Source organism: Tiliqua scincoides, chromosome 5 (genome assembly GCF_035046505.1).
Source record: "Tiliqua scincoides isolate rTilSci1 chromosome 5, rTilSci1.hap2, whole genome shotgun sequence".
NCBI lineage: Eukaryota > Metazoa > Chordata > Lepidosauria > Squamata > Scincidae > Tiliqua > Tiliqua scincoides.
The window spans coordinates 126,168,695-126,179,138 of NC_089825.1; positions in this window are offsets into that span (position 1 = coordinate 126,168,695).

A 10,444-nucleotide genomic window follows, 5' to 3' on the forward strand; every position below is an offset into this window, starting at 1 on the left:
GAGGCTGTGGGAAGAAAGTCATGCACATTGGGGCAAAAAATCAAAACTTTAGATATAGGCTGATGGGCTCTGAGCTGTCTGTGAAAGATCAGGAGAGAGATCTTGGGGTGGTGGTGGACAGGTCGATGAAAGTGTCGGCCCAATGTGCGGCGGCAGTAAAGAAGGCCAATTCTATGCTTGGGATCATTAGGAAGGGTATTGAGAACAAAACGGCTAGTATTATAATGCCGTTGTACAAATCGATGGTAAGGCCACACCTGGAGTATTGTGTCCAGTTCTGGTCGCCGCATCTCAAAAAAGACATAGTGGAAATGGAAAAGGTGCAAAAGAGAGCGACTAAGATGATTACGGGGCTGGGGCACCTTCCTTATGAGGAAAGGCTATGGCGTTTGGGCCTCTTCAGTCTAGAAAAGAGACGCTTGAGGGGGGACATGATTGAGACATACAAAATTATGCAGGGGATGGACAGAGTGGATAGAGAGATGCTCTTTACACTCTCACATAACACCAGAACCAGGGGACATCCACTAAAATTGAGTGTTGGGCGGGTTAGGACAGACAAAAGAAAATATTTCTTTACTCAGCGTGTGGTCGGTCTGTGGAACTCCTTGCCACAGGATGTGGTGCTGGTGTCTAGCCTAGACGCCTTTAAAAGGGGATTGGACGAGTTTCTGGAGGACCAGACCTGGGCAGGAGGTCTGGTCTAGAGGGTAGAGCCTCCATTTGCCTGAAGATTAACATCCACAAGGTCGGCAGTTCGAGGCCACCGGCACCGTGCGACCTTGAAGCAGCTGGCAAGCTGCAGCTGAGCTGTTCCATCTGCTCGGAGCGTGGGAGGATGGAGGCCAGAATGTTAAACCAGATCGGAGCGTAACATCTTGAATGTGGTGGTTCTTGAAAGAGAGAACCTTCTTTCAATTTGTAAAAATCCCTGCGTGGATTTAATAAGCCTGCCTGTGTAAACTGCCTTGAATAAAGTCTTGAATAAAGACCAAGAAAGGCGGTATATAAATACTGTATATTATTATTATTGTATATTATTAAAAATCCATTACGGGGTACAAGCCATGATGTGTATGCACAACCTCCTGATTTTAGAAATCGGCTATGTCAGAAGGCCAGATGCAAGGGAGGGCACCAGGATGAGGTCTCTTGTTGTCTGGTGTGCTCCCTGGGGCATTTGGTGGGCTGTCTCTTGTTGTCTGGGGCATTTGGTGGGCCGCTGTGAGATACAGGAAGCTGGACTAGATGGGCCTATGGCCTGCTCCAGTGGGGCTGTTCTTATGTTCTTAACTACAATTCCCAGGAGGCCTTGCAGGTCTCTTGTTGCCTTGTGTGTTCCCTGGGGCATTTGGTGGGCCGCTGTGAGATACAGGAAGCTGGACTAGATGGGCCTATGGCCTGAGCCAGTAGGGCTGTTCTTATGTTCTTAACTACAATTCCCAGGAGGCCTTGCAGGTCTCTTGTTATCTGGTGTGCTCCCTGGGGCATTTGGTGGGCCGCTGTGAGATACAGAAAGCTGGACTAGATGGGCCTATGGCCTGATCCAGTGGCGCTGTTCTTATGTTCTTAACTACAATTCCCAGGAAGCCTTGCAGGTCTCTTGTTGCCTTGTGTGTTCCCTGGGGCATTTGGTGGGCCGCTGTGAGATACAGGAAGCTGGACTAGATGGGCCTGTGGCCTGATCCAGTGGGGCTGTTCTTATGTTCTTAATGCTTTGAGCACTACTGTGTCCTATCCATGCCAGGTAACCCTGGCAGGCACACCAGGCCAGTGGTGTACATGCTGACTCTGAGTCCCTGGGGCAACACAGAGAGGGCCCTGTTCCCAAGAATCCCCAAATCCATGAAATAGGCACTGGACTACAAAAACCGGTGCTCCAACAAAACGGATCATCTTTTTTGTGGCTGGTGCTTGCTGACCTGCCACTCCGATGGTTGTGAAAAAGAATGCCCTTGTTGCAGTTCCCCCCTTGTGTCAGGTGGGGGCAGCATTGTGCTGGCAGATGCCTGCAGGGGCCATTTTGGCTGCAGCCATTCAGTAACAAAAATAGGACTCTTATGAATGGGAGATGAAAGATGGGGGCGGGAGGGAATTGGTTGAATGGAAGAGAACATGCGTTGCAACTGTCAAAGCCTTGAATTCTGCTCTCTTCTCCCTCCCCTTTCTCAATATATAGGGGAGAGGCAGTGCCCTAAAAGCTTGCCCCCCTCCCTCTGACATCAGAGAGGCCATTTCAGCCTTGAGCTGGGGCTGAGCCTAGAGATTCTCCCCCTCCTCTTCCCTTTGTGTGAATGTGCAAAAGGAGATCCCCCTCCTCTCTGAGTAATTCCCTGTGCTGTGATGTCACAATGTGGGGGGAAAAGGAGGGAGGGGGAGCCTTTCTCCTCCTCGCCTCCTCATCCCCAGGCAGCACTGGAGACCTGTCCAAGTTTCTCCAGCCAATGGGCAGAGTGTAGCTTGGAGCTTCCTTCTGTATCCTTTGGGTGACCTTGAAGGAGCCTTCGATGGAGGGATTGCTCCTGGCACAGCTCTGGCCTGGCGCTGGTGCACAGGCTGGCAGGAGAGGGACTCCTGAAGGCCTGATAGTTTAGGCGGGGGGGGGGGGGTGCATTTGTGATTTCCAGAGAGAACTCTGGGCCTGCTCATGGAGAGCAAGCAGGTGGAAGGAGAGGAAAAGGCTGGACCTGAATTCCACCACTCAGTCCCTCTCATCCCAACCCTGCACATGTGAAGAGTGCCCTTGCAGCACTCTGGCTTTGATGGTCAGGGGTCTCCTCTGAGCCCTCTCAGCTCCCCTCAAAGTTAAGCATTCCTCACTTTCCCTCTAGTTGGTGACATCCGGCTGCCATCTCTGCCTCTCACAGCCAGGTCTGGGTGGCTTTGCAGTGCTGCACTGAATGGTTGCTCCCCTGGGGTGGGGCACAAACTCCTGCAATCGAGGGGTGCATGTTCTGAAAGCATGTTTGTGCAGCTGAGGTTGACTTGAACATGGCTGGACCACTTGGGGGGGGCAGAGGCGGTCTTTCCTCACAACTGCCTGAAAGCGAAAAGTGCCTACAAGGCAGGCAGTCCTTGTCTCCATCCATGCGCCTGCGGAACAGCTTTCTCCTTGCGAGGTGGCGGGGGGGGGGGGCAACGTGCAGAACAGAGTGCACCCTAAAAACAGCTCCATAGGAGCCCTGCAAATTGCTGCATGAACAGGGGGAGTTGTTGGGAGTCTCTGTGGCTGGCTGGAGACTCCAACATGAACTTGGGAGGAGGTGCATTGGGGGGACACCTGCTTGGGTCAGGCAGCCTTGGAAAAGGGAGGCTGGCTGGTGTTTGCTGAGGCCTGTGTTGCTTCCTCTTGGGCTGGCTCTGCTGCCTTGGGTTGGGGTGAGGGTGTGTTTTTGTCCCTGGCTCCTGAGACTCCCTCCTCAGCCTCACTCTCTGCAGAGAAAATGGGCCATTTGCAGGCTCCGAAGCCTCAGTGCTCTCTCAGCCGAGGGAAAAAGGCTTGGCAGAGGCCGGCCTGAACTTCCCGCTGACTGGAGGCCAAACCAGCAGCTATGTAGGGACTCCAACACCTTCTGAGTTTCTCTCATCCCTTTGCCAAAATACGCAGTCCAGGCCACACGGACTTCTCCTCTTTCCTTCCTCGTCATTAGCAGCCCCGACTCCTGCCAGTTCCCTCTCTCAGGACTCAATTGGATCGCCTGCTCCTAACCTTCCCCCCAGCAAAAATGGAGGAAGCCCCTCAGCTGGCCAGAGGCCAGGAAGTATTTTCAGAGCTGTGGGAGGCTCTTCTCGCTCAGGCCAGGGGGGGGTGGCCGGATTGTGAGCCACTGTCCTACGCCCCCCTCCCTGCAATGAAGGCCAGATAATCTCACCCCACCCTCAGGAAAATCCCATAAGCTGCACTGCTGTTACTGTTCTTCCTCTGTCCTTGTCAAAGGATTAGGTGGCCATGCCGGGGTGTTAACGCTTTCGGATCCAGAGGCAGGGCAGCTTCTGTGTGTGGTGTGGAAGGAGACAACAGGCATTCTTTTGGGGCTTGAACAATGCAGGCATGTCACAGAAGGATCTGGCCAGGTGCAGTGGCATAGCTAGAGGGGGGCAAAGCACTCAGTTTTTCAGGGAGCTTCACCAAGGTGTGCAAGGGGCCCCTCTCCCTCCCCTTCAGAGCCATTCCAGGTGGTGGGAGCAAAACAGAGGCTAACGCCTGGAAGCCCCTTGCACACTGCAGTGAGGCTTCCTGCAAAACTTAGTGGTTTGCACCCCCTCTAGGTATACCACTGGCTAGGTGCACACATTTGTCTTATGCAGCAGCATGGACCTGTCATGTGGTGGCTGGGGACAGTGCATGGAGTGTGTGTCCCTCTGTGCATGTGGAGGCACTGTTTCTTGGTGAGAGGAGCTGACCCGTGGCGGTTTGCCCCTTTCCCTCCTCATCCTCCTCCCCAAAGAGGCTGTGTTCCTTCATGAGCAGAAATGTCAGAGGTGCAGCTCCTCCCATGGCATCCAGATGGGAGCAATGGGGGCAATTCTGCAATGGCTGGACGGCCACTTGTTAAGCACCTGTTGCAGCCACAGGAGCCACACCAGGAAAGCACAGGGGTAGGAGGAGCTGGGCATCGTGCTGGCTGCTTGTCTCAAGGCAAGGAGGCCTTCTGGGCCACTGGGTTGGGATGAGAACATTCTGTGCCGACAACCTCCCCACCCCATCGCGCTTGCTGCCTCCATTGAAAAGAGTCTCCACGTCTGGGCCAGGGGCCAAGGGGGGTGGAAACGAGAGAGGCTCTGCAAGGATGGGGGGAGGGACAGAGGCTCCTTCTGCTCACCATATGGTTAATGGACAATAAACGTCCAGGACAGGTTTGTTCCCACTCTCATCTAAGTGGAAAGATCACGTTTCTTTCTGCAGGTGGTTGCACAAGCCGAGAAAACAGAGGTGGTTAGTCTTAACACGACTGAACTGGTTCAGTGTGGACACCTGTCCCTGGGAACCTTGATGGGGAAATGCTTTATTTGCTTTTAACGAGTGCATTCAGGGTGCAGCAGAATGAGGCCTTTCCCTCCTGCGTGACAGTAAAGGCAGAAAGACTCCTGCAAGAGAAGCAGGCACCAAGTCTTAAGAACTGTAAACATTAAAAACGGGGGGGGGGGTGTGCCCAGTTAGTCAGAGATGCCTTTTAGTTGATTAAAAACGTTTTTAATCAGTGGATCAAGCCAAGCAATCAGTCAAATGTCAGACGACTCAGAATGAGAGCTGCGCCTTTCCTGGCCTGGATGGTGCGCAAAGGAGCCTCAAAGGTGGCTTTGGAGGGCTGGTTGGCTCTTGCTGATGATGGAGACCCCCCTTTTTGGACTGGAGGCTGGAGAGAAATGGCTTATGTGAAGCCAGCAAAAAGGCAGACATTTGAGGGTTTGTGTGGGACTCTCTTGCATGGCCCCCATTTATGATGGATGCCCCCGCCAGACAGGGATGGATACTCAACTTGTGGTGACCCGACTTGAGTCATCTAAAAACATGTTTTGGGATGACTATTGTCAGTTCGAGTCATGGATGTCACTGATCCCAACTCGACTCGTGACCCAGGGCCAGTGACTAAAAATGAGTCAGGACTCGAAATGACTTGAGTCCCTATCTTGTGTGTGTTCTTGCTTACATTTATTTCACTGTTTATGCATCGTGCCGAAAGACCTAGCGAGCAATCCGGAAGCTGGCATTCAGAAGGACGGCAGCAGTGGGGTAGGTTGGTTCCAGGAAGGGAGGGTTGAGGGGAGGAGGAAGGTTTAAGGCCTTTTTTTTTTTAACTGATTCATTTCTTGAAACTCGTTTCTCAAAATGACTCATGTCTCAACTGGAAAGACTAAATTTCTTGCTGGTCACGTGGTGATGTCCACAAGCTGACTCAGGAGTCATAGAATCATAGAGTTGGAAGGTCATCTACTCCAACCCCCTGCCTTGGACAAGAAATCTTCCTAGAGCATCTCCAACAGGTGCTTGTTGAGCCTCTGCTTGAATGTCTCCAGTGAGGGAGAGTTCACCACCTCCCTCAGCAATCTGTTGCACTGCCAAACCTCCCTGACCGTCAGGAATGTCTAATTTTTTCCTGATGTCTAATTGAAATCTCCTCTCTTGCAGTTTGTACCCCTTGGTTCTAGTTCTGCTTTCAGAGACGGCTGAGAATGAATTATGCCCTTCTTCCATCTGACAGCCCTTTAGGTGTCTGAAGAGAGCTCTCATATGCCCTCTCAGCCTTCTCTCCTCCAGGTCAAACATGCCAAGTTCCCTCAACCTTTCCTCGTGGGGCTTGTCCTCCAGCCCCCTGATCATCCTCCTCGCTCTCTTCTGAACCTGCTCCAGTTTGGCTGCATCTTTCTTAAAGTGGGGTGCCCAGAACTAGACGCAATACTCCAGGTGAGGTCTAACCAGTGAAGAGTAAAGCGGCACCACAACTTCTTGTGACTTGGAAGCTGCGGTTCTGTTAATGCAGCTAAAATGGCATTTGCCTTCTTTGCAGCCGCGTCACACTGCTGACTCATGTGCATCCCGTGATCCACTGCAACTCCAAGATCCTGCTCACATGTAGTGCTGCCAAGCCAGGTATCTCCCCTTTTAGACCTGCATCTTTGGTTGTTTTTGCCCAAGTGCAGAACTTGGCATTTATCCCTGTTGAACTTCGTCTTATGCATTTCAGCCCAGTATTCCATTTTGCCCAGGTCTTCCTGAAGGCTTCTACTGTCTTCTATTGCATTTGCTACTCCTCCCAGTTTGGTGTCATCCGCAGATTTGATGAGGCTGCCTTGTATCCCCTCATCCAAGTCATTGATGAAGATATTAAAGAGATCCAGGCCCAAGACAGAGCCCTGGGGTACCCCCACTCGAGACGGCGCTCTAGGTTGACACAAAGCCGTTGACAAACACCTTCTGTGTACAGCCGTCCAACCAGTTGCAAATCCATGTAACAATTGTATCATCGAACCTGTATTTTACCAACTTGCTGATTAGGGTGTCAAGATGAGTTGCAGGGTCACTGGCTCAGTAGCCTGAGCTTCCCTCAGTACTTCCCTACCCCTCAATGACTCAGTCTGCACCTTGCCTCCATCTTCAACAAAGACTCTTCCAGCCCATCTCCACGATCCATTCTTCTGCCTTTCTGTCTACCCATTGAGAAATATCTACCAACTCTGACCCAACAGTTGTTAACTATAACTATAGACAGGGCCAGCCTAAGACACTTGGGTGAAAAATCCAAGATGGCATCTAATTCTACTACTTAAGATGGGGCATCCAAGATCCAGGTCTACAGAGCTTGTGTCCTGAGTACACTTCTGTACTGCAGCGAGTCATGGACTCTCTGCTCACAACAGGAGAGGAAACTGAACACTTTCCACATGTGCTGCCTCCGACGCATTCTCGGCATCACCTGGCAGGACAAAGTTCCTAACAACACAGTCCTGGAACGTGCTGGAATCCCTAGCATGTATGCGCTACTGAAACAGAGACGCCTGCGTTGGCTCGGTCATGTCGTGAGAATGGATGATGGGCGGATCCCAAAGGATCTCCTCTATGGAGAACTCTTGCAAGGAAAGCGCCCTACAGGTCGACCGCAGCTGCGATACAAGGACATCTGCAAGAGGGAGCTGAAGGCCTTAGGAATGGACCTCAACAAGTGGGAAACCCTGGCCTCTGAGCGACCTGCTTGGAGGCAGGCTGTGCAGCATGGCCTTTCCCAGTTTGAAGAGACACTTGGCCAACAGTCTGAGGCTAAGAGGCAAAGAAGGAAGGCCCACAGCCAGGGAGACAGACCAGGGACAGACTGCACTTGCTCCCGGTGTGGAAGGGATTGTCACTCCTGGATTGGCCTTTTCAGTCACACTAGATGCTGTGCCAGAACCACCTTTCAGAGCGCGATACCATAGTCTTTCGAGACTGAAGGTTGCCAATATACTTAAGATGGGGCATCATCATCATCATCATACAGGTTTTTATATACCACCTTTCTTGGTCTTTATTCAAGACTATTCAAGGCAGTTTACATAGGCAGGCTATTTAAATCCCCGTAGGGATTTTTACAATTGAAAGAAGGTTCTATCTTCCAAGAACCACCCCATTCAGATGTTTCTTTCTGATCTGGTTTCCCATTCTGGCCTCCATCCTCCCATGCTCAGAGCAGATGGAATCACTCGACTCAGCTTGTCAGCTGCTTCAAGGTCGCATGGTGCCGGTGGCCTCGAACTGGCGACCTTGTGGATGTTATCTTCAGGCAAATGGAGGCTCTACCCTCTAGACCAGACCTCCTGCCCATCCAGTAGGAAGTTCTTCATCCAGTAGGAAGTTCTTCTGCACAAGCTCCATTGCAAAGAATGGGAGCAGCACAAAAGCTGATGGTTTAGATTAGTTTGTCTCCTACTCACCACCCAAAATCTCCTGCCCAAGGTGATCACTGCGATCTTGCCTCATGGAAGACTCACCCCGTCACAGGCTCATTCTGGACATTTCTGTGGCTGGGTAACGATCTCTCATATCTCCGTCTTTGACCAGCTCTTACAAGATTCCTGCGTGATCATCAACGCTGCCCACTGGCAAACTTCCGCAGATGAAAGATTGATCGATTCATCCTTACACATGTCCGTCTTTCTTCTTCTGTTGCTGTAGCTACCCACATCTCACCCACCTGCCGCTTCTATGAACAGGTGACACATGATGCTGCCTTTATGCTGAGTCAGATCCTTGGTCTATCCAGCCCAGGATGGCCTTCTCTGACTGGCATCAGCTCTCTGGAGTTACAAGCAGAAGGACTTTCCCTGCTACTCAATACTTTAACTTGAAGGGCTCATCCAGGTGCTTCCACAAGCATCACAGCCTTCTCCAACTGAGCAGCTGACCATCAGCTGGGTCACGGCTTCTGGCTGGGGGTGGAAGGAGTTTTGACTTAATTGAGGGGAAGGGGTTCAATGGGGAGGGGTTGATGTGTGATGAGGAGGGGAGGGCAGGCTGGCAGGACCTGGTATGAGGCTGGGACACGTTGCATGACTCTGCAGAGCCAGGGCATGTGAGGCCACAGCAGAGCCCTCCCTTTTCGAGCCTGCCATCAAGCTGCACCCTGGTGGCTGAGAAGCGGAGGTTGGCATGCATCCGGATGGGCAGCCAGACAGCGTGGCAGGCTGAGAACCCTTGGGAGGGAGGAGGGAGGGAGGGAGACAAAGCGGACAAGCACTCTTGCCTCATTGCAGGCAGAGGTTGTATCCATTGGCATGACAGACCTGCCCCTACCTTGAATGGCTGCAGCTGCTGTTTTGGTGGTTATCTTGTGCTGTGTTGTTGGGAAGCTGCCTTGAAAGAAGGGGGAGGAACCATCGCTTAAGAAAGACGACGTTTATCTAATTGCCATTTGAACATTCCTGTTCCTTCACTCACTCTGCATCCCACAAAACTGATCATTCCTCAGGCCTGGACTCCAAGGTAGATTCCTGCATATACTTGATGGTCTGGGAGTCAAGACTGGGTCAGCTCTGCATCTGTGCCTTCCCCCCTGAGAGAACCCAGGAGCCCTGGTTCTCAGCTTCATAGCTCTCCATGTGCCCCCCCCCCAGACCCCACTCCTCCTGCAGAGCTGAAAGCCAAGTTCCCATTCACAGGATGAGAGAGATCTCCCCCCCCCCTTTGCAGGGATCCTGCTGGCATCTGGCAGCAACTACCACGTCCTCCCCAGAGCCAGGGAGGGTGGGAGGCTTTTCCTTTTGTGTGCAGAGAGGCAGCTGCTGGCTGGCTGGCTTGCTGCAAAGAGGTGACTGAGCAGAGGAATTGGCAGGCTGGAAAACCGCAGTGCTGGGGGGGGGGGAGGCAGAGGAAGGCTGAGGAGCTGCAGACACCCTGGCTGTGGTTGCATATTTTGGTCACACAGCTAGCAGAGGAAGAAGTGGCAAGCCTTCAGAGAGGAGTCTGAGTCGGACAAGACCCCTGACAGGTAACTAGACCAGCCCCTGACCTAAAACAGGATATTCTCCTAAAGCTTCCCAGGCAGATGCCTGCTCCAGTGGTTCCTGGAAATCCCCAAGGAAGGGCATCAGCATATCAGGTGAGCCCCATTGGATCAAGCCAGAAGTCTGTCAGGTTCTGTGTTCCACTCCTCCGGGTGGCCAGCCCCATTTTCCCCCAGACCATTTATTTTGAATAAATTTATGGTGTGGGGGAAAGAAACCATGCAAGATGTTACACCCAGTCTTCCCTCCAAGATGTCTCCAGCCCAGCAGGTCAGTCTACAGAGGCAGGCAGAGCACCCAGCGCAAAGCGGGCCCAGAGCAAGGAGATTGCCTTGTGCCTGGGGATTAATTGGAGGACAATCTGTCTCCTTGCTGTAGCAGCTGATGGGAGGTTGGCAGGCATGGAGTGGGGGGAGGGATTAAGGATGATCCGGCCTGGGGAAGAACCTATGGTGATGGCAGCGAAGGG